Below are 14,655 nucleotides of genomic sequence, written 5' to 3'. Positions count from 1 at the left end.
GCAGCAAGATCTCCGTTGTTCAACATTGATTACACTTTTCGAAGAATCACAAGAAAGGAAGAAATATAAGGTTAGAAAAGAATCACAATCTTTCATTTTAAGCCCAAACAATCAAATCTCAGAATTGGGCCTCCCTCTAATTATTTACTGCAGCTATATAAAAAAAATAAAGAGTTGGGCTCGGATTTATCTCCTCACTCTCTTAGCCCAAGTAAACAAATCAATAGCCCAACAACAAATAAATAAAAGGGACCCACATAAGTTCCCGGCATTCCGGGGGATATGTATTCTTGAGAGGGTTGCATTAGTGCGCTAACTAATTTACAATAATAACTTGTGCTTAGTATAGTTGTGGAACTTGGTTTATCTATTTTATAAAATTGGTTATTTTGAACAATTGTCATGCTACTTAAACACTTGATGATGAACTCAGATTGAACTTCTGTGTGTTGTTAGTTTAACTAATTAGGCTGATTCTAGTTGCCGATTTATATATGCACGCTTGTATATATAGGAAAGAAAGAAAGGCTTGGGCTTGTATCATGATTTTAGAGCTTGTATCATGATTTTAGCATTTAATACAAGCTTGTAATAATCATGAGATATCACTATATGTCTATATTAAGGAAATCCCTATGGAATTGGTAGAGATTTGCAAATCCTTCCTATATGTAAATCTGAAACATGATCTCTAGCTTGATGGATTTTTGGTATTAAATGCTTATCTGATCTCACTTTTTAACTCCCCTTTCATGCACGTCTCCTTTCATTAATTGTAATAGATTAGTATTCAATTATTTTGCAATATTAAACTTTATCGGACTTTTAATGCATGTATTAGATGTTATAAACTTTTATTTTGAATTTATTCTTTTGATAGTCATTGAAAATAGTTGCGAAACAACAAACATCAGCCGCAATGTGTTTTATTCAATCTTGTAAGAATCCTTTCAAAGTTTTGGGGTCGTGACACATCTGCATGCGCCGTTTATGCATACCTTCAATCTGCAGTCGTCACTACGTCCTGACTTAACTGAATAACACACATAAAAATATAAAATTAAATTAATGAGCGTATACATTAAAGAGATGCTTGTACTTTATAATATTATTTTTTATGGACTTGTCAGTCCCATAGAATCATGAAACTGGGATATAAAATCATAAGTTTACAAATTTTCAATTGTTTAATAGTGGTCAAAATTTTAAATGACGTGGCACAAAACCACATGGTTTCATTTAAATTAGTGTAATTTTAATTAGCAATAAATATAGAATGATGTCATATTGTCTAAAACAAGTCATTACAGTATATTTTAGATTTGGACCATTTTTCGACAATTATAAAAAATTGAAAAGTTATGATTTTACTAGTCAGTTTAAAAAGTTATAAGATTGACAAAATAAAGAACAAAAAATTGTATTCGTTGATTAAATATTGAATGAGTCGTTGAATTTACCATCAATCTTCTCAGTTCCTTGCAAAACAGCGCGACCACATGTGCAATACTTATTACAAACTGGTTGTAAGTTGACTCGATGGCAATAAGACTCTAGATGGACGCAATCTTTATTGGTTTGGCAAAGCTGTGCTGATGAGCTTGCTGTTTTAATACAGAAATAAACTAAGAAATTAAGCCATGTATCATTATATACAGACAGTAAAAAAGAAGAATTTTGAATGTAATTTTGATGTTATAGAAGAGATGCTAACCCAAGGCAATTGACAAAAGGGTGATCAGCAAAATCAGTTTTTGGGAAGCCATGATAGTTCTTGAATTTCTTTTTTTTTTGTTTTATTACTATATTTGTTGTTCTAGTGAGGCCTCAACAACTCTCTTTATATAGACATTTTACTAATATTAAATGAAAAATTTTGAATACAAAATTCGAGTTCCATCACATGGCAATTTTGTTTAGTGATAGGATATTGATGACTAATTTTCCCCATTCTATTTGTGGCAATATGTATTAATGACTAATTTCCTCCATTTTATTTGTGGCAATATGTATTAATGGCTATTTTCCTTGCTACATAATGTTCATATTGTTTTTACACTGTATGGAAATTCAGAAAAATACTTTTGGACTATAGTCAATAATTTTTGTAAGCAAGGTTTGGTAAATTTAACTAAGATCATTTCATTAAATTGAGCCAATTAATTAAACTAATGAGAGAAAAAAGATGAAAGAGATATATTTTGCAATTATGATTGATAAAACACAATGAATAATATAATCATATAACGACTAACTACAAATTTATTGATTTGGAGACAATCTCTAAATTGATAGATATTAGAAACATGGTCAATAATTTGCTCTTATTTTGAGTACAATTTTTTCCAACTCATTGAATGTTTACTCTCAAGTACAGCTGCAGACGCCGTTCATGCATGGCTTCGTACTCCCTCTGTTCCACAAAAGATGTAACAATTGTGGAACGACACGAGACTTTAGGTGGTTTTATTTTGTATATTAGTTGAAAAGAGAAAATTTAATATTTATATTATTATGAGAGGGAACTTTTTCTAAGTATGAAAATGTTACATCTTTAGTGGGACAAACTAAAAATGAAAATAAGATATCTTTTATGGGACGGAGGGAGTACTATTTTGCATTTTAGTTTACAAGTCATCACTGCTTTTGCATCTCAGCTATGTGAATAACACACATAAAAATATCGAATTCAGCAATAAACATATACATTTAAAAGAAATCATAATTTAAATTACAATTTTTCTCTGACTTTTGGTTAGTCCTATAGCTTTTAAAATTGAAACATAAAATTATTGTAACTTTTTAACTTTTCACAATTTTCCAACAATTATCAAAATTGTAAATGATATGGCACAAAGCCAAGCCGTTTTCGATAACAATAAAGATATGCAACCAAATTTTGTACAACCAAATTTTGGTTTATTTGAGAAAAAATGTAATTTATTTATACATTTAATTAAAAAATATAGACATATACATAGTATAGGGAACGTTCATAATATTATATGGTATTTGTGTATAATTTTTTAAATTTTTTTGAATTATAAAATATAATTAATGCATATTTTATTTCAAATTTGAAAAATAATAGAGAAATAATTCAAATATAAAAATAAAAAATTGAAAATGAGGCTAAAAAATAATAAAGTGTTTTTCATTTGTTAACTAACTATATTTATTATTTTAATATTTAATTAACACATTAAAATTACTAATATAATCAAAATTTGGTTGTACAAAATTTGGTTGTTTATCATTACTCTTTTGATAAATCGACGTTGTTTTGATCAACACTAGAAATACAATGATGTCATTTTTTTGTGGCATCATATTTAATTTTTGTTGTATTAATTCTGATTTTCAAAAATTTTGGTAAATGCGAAAAATTGAAAATTTAAGATTTTAAATTACAGTTCAAAAGGTACGTGATTGCGAAAAAGTCAATGAAATATTGTGATTTGATTGACAATCATTCGTTCATTAAATATTGAGAGAGTCGTCAATGATTTACCATCAATCTTTTCAGTTCCTTGCAAATCATCATAGAGGCAACGATTTACTACTTTGTTATTTAAACGACTATATTTATTTTTCAATATACTCATTTTGGAAATTAATAATCTTTCACTTTTTTTTTTTGTATTTAAAATTTGAACGTTACATGACGTACATTTAATAGGTCTAACCCTCTAGTTACTGAACTATGCACAACATTTAAATGATAAATACTTGCAAAACATTGATTACAATTTTCCAAGAATCACAAGAAAACAAGAAATAAATGGCTAGAGAATGAGAGATATTAACGTTCACACAACTCAAAATGGTATCATAATTAAGTTGAATTTGTTGTATTAAGAAATAAGAGTCTTGTTTGATTCAAACACTACGACATGGAAAAAGAACCAAACGAAGAAAAATATATGAAGGAGCTTATAGCATGCCACACGTGATAATAACTCGGTTACCAATGATTGAAGGTCAAAAAAGTTAGATTTGGAAACGCATAGCTCTTTGTTGCAAGTTAGGACAAGATACTTTGAACAAAACTAGTTCCAAAATTTCAAGTGGTAAAATTATATTGTACAAACATCTAGTATCTTGAACAACTTGAATCTATGGCATGTATTGGACCATATAGTTGTGGTGAGGACCATGATTAAGGAGAGAACATACAGTGTGTATGTGCAATCACTTGTTTAATGAATCGCATGTTTATTTCAAGGTTAATAAAGTGTTATAATTCGAGTCCATGTCACGCGACCTTAAAATTTCTGTTTATTTGCCTATAGAAAAGGTTTGGAATTGGCATAAACCTCTAATTTTTCGTATCATAATCCCAATTTCGTAAAACATGTAAAAATTTGATCTTGCTAGCTTTCTTATGCAACAAGTGCGCGCACGAAACTTATTCCTCGAGAGCATAGATTCTTAATTTGATTCTAACAAATCAAGATGGTATCCACGAGAGAGCTCCATCGAGCAATCGACCTTCATATATTAGTTTGTCTTCATTTATTGCTCCATATATAATTATGTATGAGTCATTTAATAAGATTATTTAGTAAATGAATGTAGACCAATTAAAATTACAAAAAAAAAAAATGAATTAAAATTCGGTACATCCTTACCTATTTATTTTACACTCAATATTTTAATTATGGGATTCCACAAGTTAGAATTTCTTTTACAATCAAAATTTTAAATCCCGGCTATATTTAAAACAACAAGGTATAATAGTACTCCCTCCGTCCCAAGGTATTAGACCAACTTTCCTTTTTGGGATGTCCCAACATATTAGACTCATTTCTTTTTTTAGCAAAAAGCATCTATCTTATTTTATTCTCTACCTACTTTTTTCTCTCTTCTCTCCTCTACTTTTTCTCTCTCTCATACTTTACTCTCTTCACTTTAACTATTTAAATATCAATTCCTTAAATCATGTGTCCAAAAGAAGTGAGTCTAATACTCCGAGATGGAGGGAGTAGTAAAAAGTAAAATTTGGCGGTCCGGACACGTTGTACTATGGTGTATCAACTATCAAGCTAATCACGATTGCGTAAAGAAGAAAAATGTAGGAAAGAGATAGATTTTTGCAACTGATCATCTGATGATAAAACAAACATAATCATATGATGACACACAAATTTATTGATTTGGAGACATAATCTCCAATCTATTCATTTATTGATCGATATTAGAAACACCATTGGTTAACATAACATTATAACTACCCTTATTTTTAAGAAAATTTTCTCTAACTCTCTTTATGCATACCTTCTTCATACCAATTTTGCATTCTGATCCGCAGTCTTCCATGCTTCTGACTTTACTGAATAACACACATAAAATTATAGAATTAAAATAGTTAACATATATATTAAAGAGGGGGTGCGTTATATTGCTAATTATTTAAGTTGCTAACTCTGCTAACTCATCAATGCAGTATATTAAAAATGTCAACGCGATGACATTAAAATGTCAACACATAATATCAACTCGTTATATTGAAGTTCAACAAAACCATGTGCTGACATTTTAATGTCATCGTGTTGACATTTTTAATACATTGCGTTGATGAGTTAGCAAGTTAGCAACTTAAGAAAGTTAGCAATTGATCACATCCCTATTAAAGAGATACTTGTAATTTATATTATTACTTTTATGGACTTGTCAGTCCCATAAACTCATGAAACTTGAATATAAAATCATGATTTTACAAATTTTAGCAATTGTTTAACAGTTGTCAAAAATTTTAATGACGTGGCACAAAATTACATGATTTCAGTTAAATCAGTGTAATTTTATTTAGCACTCAAAATAGAATGACGTCATATTGTCTAAAACCGGTCATTATATCTTAGATTTGGACCATTTTGGACAATTATAAAAAATTGAAAAGTTATGATTTTACTAATCAGTTTCAAAATCACAAGATTGGCGACATAAATGAGTCGTTGAATTTACCATCAATCTTCTTAGTTCCTTGCAAAACAGTGAGACCACAGGTGCAATACTTATTACAAACTGCTTGTAATTTGATCCGATGGCAATAAGACCCTAGATGGGCGCAATCTTTATTGGTTATACAAGGCTGTGCTGATGAGCTTGCTGTTTTAATAAAGTAATAAACAAAGAAATTAAGCCATGTATCATGATATATAGATAGTAAAAAAAAGAATTTTGAATGTAATTTTGATGTTAAAGAAGAGATGCTAACCCAAGGCAATTGACAGAAGGGTGACCAACAAAATCAATTTTTGATAAGCCATGATAGTTGAATTTCTTTCTTTTCTTGTTTTACTACTATATCTGTTTTTTTAGTGAGGCCTCAAACAACTCTCTTTATATTGACATTTTACAAATAGGGTAGTGATAAATAAAAATAATTGTATATACAAAAGTGGATATTTTAGGTATTTCATATTTAAAATAAATTTATAATTATTAATTAATGTAATGTATTACATATTTACCCTTTCATTGATCATTTAGGAATGATTAATTTATAATATTGTACCTTGAATGATTTACTACATTATAGTAATTAATTATGTAGATTAACCGTTACATAAATTCTTTCATTAGACCATTAATAAGACTGAACATTTCTTCTCAATTTATCAAATTTTAAACTCTCTCCTACAAATTAGATTCATATTATTCATGATTTTATAATATTTTTATGAGTATCATGAATAGGAATAAGCTAAAATAAATTTTGTAATAAAATTACAATATCTATATCTATATGTATCTATACTAATATAAAAGGCGAGTTTTGGCCATAGTTTTGAATTTTTATAAGTTTTGGGTACCATTGCAATTACGTAAAATTTAAATAATAATTTTAGAAACACATTTAAAATCTTAATACGGCAGTTTCATATGTACTATAACTGTAATCCTCCATAATCGAACAGTTATGTTGACAAAAATATTGATTTTATAACAAGAAGAGGTAAGGTAAAAGCAATATTAAATGTTTGTCGGTTAGAAATATTGACCATTAAAAATGGCAATATGTTACCAGAAGTTTAAATGCATTGCACCATTTAATAGGTTTAATGCTTACGGTTATGCAAATAATTAAGGGGTTTAATTGTAAGAGTGTAATGAGACATGTGTGTCGTTTCTATTACGAGAAGAATGCAAAAGGCTACCCATCTTCTATAAATTTAGTTTGTGTTGGTTTGGTGTTGAGTTGGGGATATTGGAGAGCTTACAGTAGTGAAATGCGATTCAAGTAGGATGAAGAGTTGACGTATGGTGAATGGGGGATGTTAGTGTTGTTAAGGGAGTACTATTTTGCATTAGTTTACGGTCGTAACTGCTTTTGCATTTCGGCTATCCGAATAACACATAAAAATATTGAACTTAACAATAAACATATACATTTAAAAGAAATCATAATTTAAATTACAATTTTTCTTTGAACTTTGGTTAGTCCTATAACTTTTGAAATTGAAACATAAAATTATTGTAACTTTTTAATTTTTCACAATTTTCCAACAATTATCAAAATCGTAAATGATATGGCACAAAGCCAAGTCGTTTTCGATAAATCGACGTTGTTTTGATCAACACTAAAAATACAATGATGTCATTTTGTTGTCACATATATCATATTAATTTTTGTTGTATTATTTCTGATTTTTAAAATTTTTGGTAAATGCAAAAAATTGAAAAATTAAGATTTTACATTATAGTTCAAAAGGTACGAGATTGTAAAAAAGTCAACGAAATATTGTGATTTGATTGACAATCATTCGTTCATTAAATATTGAAAGAGTCATCAATGAATTTACCATTAATCTATCCAGTTCCTTGCAAATCATCATAGAGGCAACAATTATAGGACTATTTTGTTATTTAAACACTATATTTATTTTTCAATATACTAATTTTGGAAATTAATAATCTTTCAGTTTTTTGTATTGAATTTTTTAACGTTACATGACGTCCACTAAATATGTGTAAGTTGTAACCCTCTAGTTCCGTGGTGGACCCATAATTTTTACACTGGGGTCCAAATTACTACTCGCTCTACTCTACTCAATAGTAGTAAAATCACTTCTTTTCGACACAGAAATTTAGAAAGAGATTAAATATATTAAGTGAAGAGATAATAAAGTACGGATAGAGATAATAAAGAAAGGAAAAAATTGTTACTTTTTGCTAAAATTGTTAAACGGAGGGAGTGTTAACAATCTTTGCATATTTTTAGTATTGATGACCCCAAAAACAAGTCAACTTAAAAAACGGATTAGAAGAGATAAATAATTAGAGAATGAGCAATATAAATTAAAGATCATTACTTTATGATTTTACAATAGCAATATTTACACGAATGAAAAAATAAATAAAAATGATAGTATGAGAAAATAAAAATTAATTAATAGTTAATGAATTAGTTATAAAAATAAAAATGAATTAGATTGTAGGGATCAGATCAGTCTAGGTTCACTAATTACCGAGACCTCTTTGTTCTTGTACAAGAGAGCTCAGCCAAACTCTCACCCACGCGGCTGATTTTAACAAGTAATACAAACTAAGATCACTAGAATCTAGTTCTAACTATTACAAGACCTTGAAGCTACGGCTCCAGCTTCAATTGCACTCAAATGTACCTGCACACTCAAGAAACGAGTCAGCACAACAAAGAGAGATCCTCTCGGATCTAAACACAAGCTATTGACTAAAAGTAGTAAAGAGTAAGAGCAAGATATCAAAGGATCTTGGCTCAGAACCCGCCACACAAACACCGATCTATTCGTCCAGAACTTAGACCCAAGAGAGCACAACTGGATTGGATAGAGTTAACCCTCAGACCACCAATACCACCACCGCCAAAGCCCCTCACACCAGATCAAGATCCACCGGACAAAACCTCCACTCACAAACCCTAGAACTTCTCCAAAACTTAAGCAATCGAAGAGATTGCTTCACACCAACACTCACACAAGATCTAGCTCTCAAAGAACCGAGAAAGATCACCAAGAGACAGCCAGAAGATCACCGGAGAAGAGAGGAGAGAAGAGAGAGGGTTCTCAGTTACACACAAGAGAGAGAGAGTGAATGTGAGATATGAAACGGCTCAACAAAGCCAACACACACATAAACCGTCTCAACCCTACATCCAACGGTTAGGATACAACCATCCAAAGAGAGGACACGTGGCAGCATCTGGTGAGAGGGACTAAGTAATTGGGCTCAACCCAATTGATAACATCTGGGCTCAACAAAATAATCACAGCCCAATAAGAGTCCATCAAATATCCAACATACTCCACCTTGGACTTTTATTCTGGGAAACCAATCAAGTGTTGTGGGCTAAGGTATTCTCATCATAGCCTACAAGGTAGATCCCTCAGCACCAAAGGACTAAGTCCACAAGCATCTTGGGAGCTACCAGGTTGCCTTTAGACACCAGAGGGGCTGACACCCATTAGTCTAAAGGACTTCATGCCTCCAGTCACCTACCACCCTTACCACAGCAGATAAGGTGACTGAGGTCTTTCCCCCGGGACATGCAACCTATCCTAGATCAAAGTGCAAGAACTTTATGCAGAAAAGGAGTTTTTCTAAAGGTAAGGGCTTAGTTCCCATGTCAGCTGGGTTTTTATCAGTATGCACTTTATGAAGAAACACTTCACCTTTTTCTACAATATCCCTAATGTAATGAAACCTTACATCTATATGCTTTGTTCTATCATGGAAAACAGGATTTTTACACAACTGTATAGCAGATTGAGAATCAGAGAACAACACAGGAGAGGATTTCACAAACTTAAGTTCAGAAAGTACTCCCTTTAACCATACAGCCTCTTTCATTGCCTCAGTGATGGCAATATACTCTGACTCAGTGGTGGACAGGGCCACAATGTGCTGCAACTGTGATTTCCAACTTATGCAAGACCTACATACTGAAAAAACATAGGAGGTTGTTGACTTCCTCTTATCTCTGTCATTAGCATAATTGGAATCCACAAAACCAGTTAGTAAAACACCATCATCACATTTGGAATAGCATAAACCATACTTAGCAGTTTGCTTCAAGTATCTAAGAAGCCATTTCAGAGCTTCCCAATGAACAGGACCTGGATTAGACATGTATCTACTAAGGCATGACACAGCATAGGCAATATCAGGCCTAGTGCTAACCATTAAGTACATAACAGATCCAATAGCATTAGCATAGGGAATTCTCTTCATAGCATCAATATCAGATTGGGACTTAGGGCACAGATCTTTACTCAACATAAAATGAGCAGCTAAAGGCACAGAAGCAGGCTTAGCATCAAACATGTTGAACTTTTTCAGAATTTTGTACACATAAGGTTCTTGATGCAACACAAGGGTGGAAGTATCTCTATCTCTATGGATATTAATCCCTAAGATTTTCTGAGCATCACCTAGATCCTTCATATCAAAATTCTCACTCAAGGCAGCTTGCACACCCTTAATGGTTTTCAAACAGGGACCCATTATAAGCATATCATCAACATATAATAGAAGAAACACAGGCACAGAGTCAAGGTTCTTCACATACAAGCAAGCATCAAAGGTACTTCTAACAAAACCTAATTTCTGCATACATGTATTAAACTTGATGTTCCACTGCCTAGGAGACTGTTTCAAACCATAAAGAGCCTTTTTCAACAAGCACACATGATTGGGAAACTTGGGATCAACAAAGCCCTCAGGCTGTTTCATGTAAATGGGCTTATCAAGATCACCATGTAAGAAAGCAGTTTTAACATCCATCTGTTTCAATTCCCAATTAAAATGAGCACACAAAGCCAACATCATTCTAACAGTTGTAAATTTAACAACAAGGGCAAAGATTTCTGTGTAATCCACCCCCTCTTGTTGAGTAAAACCCTTTGCAACCAATCTGGCCTTGTACCTAAGGCCCTCCACCTCATTTTTCAGTTTATAAAGCCACCTGCAATCAACCACAGATGCACCAGGAGGCAAGGGTACAAGGATCCAAGTAAGATTAATTTTCAGAGAATGCATCTCCTCCATCATGGCTTTATGCCACTGATTCCAGAATTTAGACTTAGCAGCCTGCTTGTAGGTTTGAGGCTCATCACCATCAGATTCATAAACATTGAAAGCCAGATTTATAAGAGCAACTAAACCAACAAAGCCATCATATCTAGAGGGTTTACTAACATTGACCCTTCTAGTTCTATCTATGGATAACACATAATCCTGCAAGTTAGTATTATCAATAGCATTTTGGATGCCACTAGGGCTATTAATCACATTCTGAGCAGGGACAGGAGGAGATCTTCTAATAGGACTATCATGCAAGTTATGCATATTGTCAGCAACATTTTGGCCAGGATTATGATGCAGCACATTTGGTGTTCCTTCATCAAGTGTCTCATTAGGAGTATAGACTGGATAGGTGTTCCAGAATGGCTGCTCCACCTCACTTGGAGCACCAGAAGGCTGCTCCACACCAGTGAGTGTATCTGTGGACTCCACCTCAGTGAGAGGTTCATTGTCCACATCTATAGGATCTGGGCTCAATGTCAGTCTTAAGCAGGGGAATTCATCTTCATTGAAGACAACATCCCTACTTATTATGACTTTGAACCCAGGTTCATCCCTTAGCCAGACTCTATACCCTTTGACACCCTCAGGGTAACCTAGAAAAACACCTTTTCTAGATCTAGGCTCAAGTTTGTCAGACTTATTATGCACAAAGGCAGTACAGCCAAAAACCCTTAGATGAGAAAAATCAAGAGGCTTGCCATAGAAAACATATTCAGGACATTGACCAACCAGAGGCACAGAAGGACACCTATTTACCAAATAAGTAGCAGTTAACAAAGCCTCACCCCAAAACTTTTTTGACAATCCAGATTTTGAAAGCATGCATCTCACTTTTTCAAGTAAAGTTCTGTTCATTCTCTCAGCAACCCCATTTTGCTGTGGAGTGTAGGGCACATTTCTATGTCTTTTAATTCCAAAGCTATCACATAAATCATCCATCTGATTATTACAAAATTCCAGGCCATTATCAGTCCTAATAGCCTTAATCTTCTTACCAGTTTGAGTTTCAATCAGGATTTTCCAAGTTTTAAGTTTTTCAAAAACATCAGACTTGTGCTTCATCAAAAAACACCACACTTTTCTTGAGAAATCATCAATTACAGATAAGAAGTAAACACATCCAGAGTGAGAGGATACAGAGGCAGGACCCCAAACATCCATATGCAAATATTCAAGAATACATTTACTCACATTAGCAGGAGCAGGGGTATTAGGGAAAGAAACTCTGTGTTGTTTACCCAGCACACAAGAATCACAGAAGGGCAACTCACTTTGGACATCATTATCAGAAAGGAAGGCATGTTTTTTCAGGATACTCAAACCTTTTGCACTTATATGACCTAGCCTATTATGCCACAACATGGTTCTGTCAGTCTTAACTACATTAGCATAAGCTTTGTCACAAGCAAGAGGGACAGCATTACACACATACAAGCCACACTTCTTCTGAGCTTTGAAAAGACACATAGAACCCCTGCAAATTTTCATGCAACCTTCCCCCCACTTCCCTCCCATACCCTCATTTTCAAGAGCAGTACAAGACATCAAATTGTAGCATAGATCAGGAACATATCTGACATCCTTTAGGCTGAGCACATAACCATTTTCAAACTTCAAACACACAGTGCCAATACCAAGAATTTCACACTTCTTGTCATCAGCCATTCACACATAAGTCTTAGTTACAGGTTTCAGCTCAGAAAACACCTCCTTAAAAGGACTCACATGATAAGTACATCCAGAATCACACAGCCAATCATTTGAATTAAAAGGACATGCAGGGGAGGCATTAACAAATTGCAGATCATGCACCATAAAAACAGAATCATTTACATTATCATAGGCAGCAACATTGACAAGGGTTTCAACCTGGGGATTGTTGTTAGGGAACTTATTCTTTTTAGGTTTAGTGCACTCTCTCTTATAGTGCCCAACATCACCACAGTTGAAACACTTCCTATAGGTTTTAGGGTCCTTGCTTCTAGATCTAGACCTAAACTTTCTCCTAGGGTTTGAGGAATTACCAGAACCACTACTGGGTTCATTGCCCCCTCTAGATTTAGATCTACCTCTAACATTCAACACCTTATTATAAGCATTCTTATCAGCAGCCCTTTCCCTAAGCTCAAGTTCTTTGGATTTCAGGGAGCTAATAATCAGGTCTAGAGGAGCAGAGTCTCTACCATACTTAATGGCAGCCTTAACATCACTATAGGAGTCAGGTATGGCATTCATCAGGGCTATACTTGTGTATTCATCTATAGTTTTATCACCTGACCTCTTAATGTCCTGAACTAACTTCTGAAACCTATCCACATTGTCATCAATATCTTTAGCAAGATCAAGCTTAAATTTAAACAATTTTTCAAGCAAATACATTCTGGAAGACATGGAGGTTTCAGTGTACAGAGTATCAAGTAATTTCCACATATCAGCAGCAGATTCCTCATGATCAACTTTCCTAATCACAAAATCAGATAGATTTAACACAATAGTAGCCCTTGCCAATTCATTCATCTCATCAATTTTATCCTGAGCAGTACCATCAGGCAAAGTACCATCAACAACTTTAAACACTTTTTGTTGAATCAAAACACATTTCATTTTCTGTTTCCAAATAGCAAAATCATTTTTACCATTGTAAGGAACCACACCAACAGGTTGAGCCATTTTAACAAGAAAATTTGCAAGAACACAGGAAGCAAGACAGAAACACACAGCCTTACACACCTGAGAGCACAGAGACATACACCAGCAAAGAAGGAACAGACCAAGAGACTTTCACACAACAGAAAGGGACTCAAATCCTTGACTGTCACGAGCAAGGCTGGCCAAGGCTATCCCAGCTCGCAATCACTCACTTCTGGAGGGCGCAGGGGGTCACTTGGGCAGCACAAGATGCATGGTGGTCAAGTGACTTGAGATAACAGATATCAGAGCACAAGAACCAGCGGAAGCAACACAGAGAAAAGAAAGCACAGAGGTCCTAAGTCCTTGCCAAAGACTGTCTACCAGAAACAAAAGCCCAAACCTACAGTTGGCACTAAACAGAAATTAAAGCAAGAAAGAGATTAAGCCAATTTACCAGAGTGAATCCCCTCTCGAAGGAGGATTCCACTTGCCCACCTCCTTAAGCGACTCGGCGTGCTAGACTAATCCCCCCGTGGCTCTGATACCACTGTAGGGATCAGATCAGTCTAGGTTCACTAATTACCGAGACCTCTTTGTTCTTGTACAAGAGAGCTCAGCCAAACTCTCACCCACGCGGCTGATTTTAACAAGTAATACAAACTAAGATCACTAGAATCTAGTTCTAACTATTACAAGACCTTGAAGCTACGGCTCCAGCTTCAATTGCACTCAAATGTACCTGCACACTCAAGAAACGAGTCAGCACAACAAAGAGAGATCCTCTCGGATCTAAACACAAGCTATTGACTAAAAGCAGTAAAGAGTAAGAGCAAGATATCAAAGGATCTTGGCTCAGAACCCGCCACACAAACACCGATCTATTCGTCCAGAACTTAGACCCAAGGGAGCACAACTGGATTGGATAGAGTTAACCCTCAGACCACCAATACCACC

General features: G+C 33.8%; 1 long non-coding RNA gene across 1 annotated transcript; it reads right to left on the bottom strand.

The window, feature by feature from the left end:
• Positions 1-837: 837 nt before the first annotated feature.
• On the bottom strand, positions 838-1,800 carry LOC148932967 (uncharacterized). The gene is made up of 3 exons (XR_016135080.1): positions 1,715-1,800; positions 1,461-1,604; positions 838-1,033 (listed from the first exon to the last, which is right to left on the bottom strand). It is a non-coding gene; the product is annotated as an uncharacterized LOC148932967 (long non-coding RNA).
• Between the last annotated feature and the right edge of the window lie 12,855 nt (positions 1,801-14,655).

The sequence above is a fragment of the Salvia hispanica genome, chromosome 2 (assembly GCF_029641045.1).
Source record: "Salvia hispanica isolate PSC_SH4W2 chromosome 2, Shi_PSC_v1, whole genome shotgun sequence".
Lineage (NCBI taxonomy): Eukaryota > Viridiplantae > Streptophyta > Magnoliopsida > Lamiales > Lamiaceae > Salvia > Salvia hispanica.
This window is presented reverse-complemented; position numbering and strand designations above follow the sequence as displayed.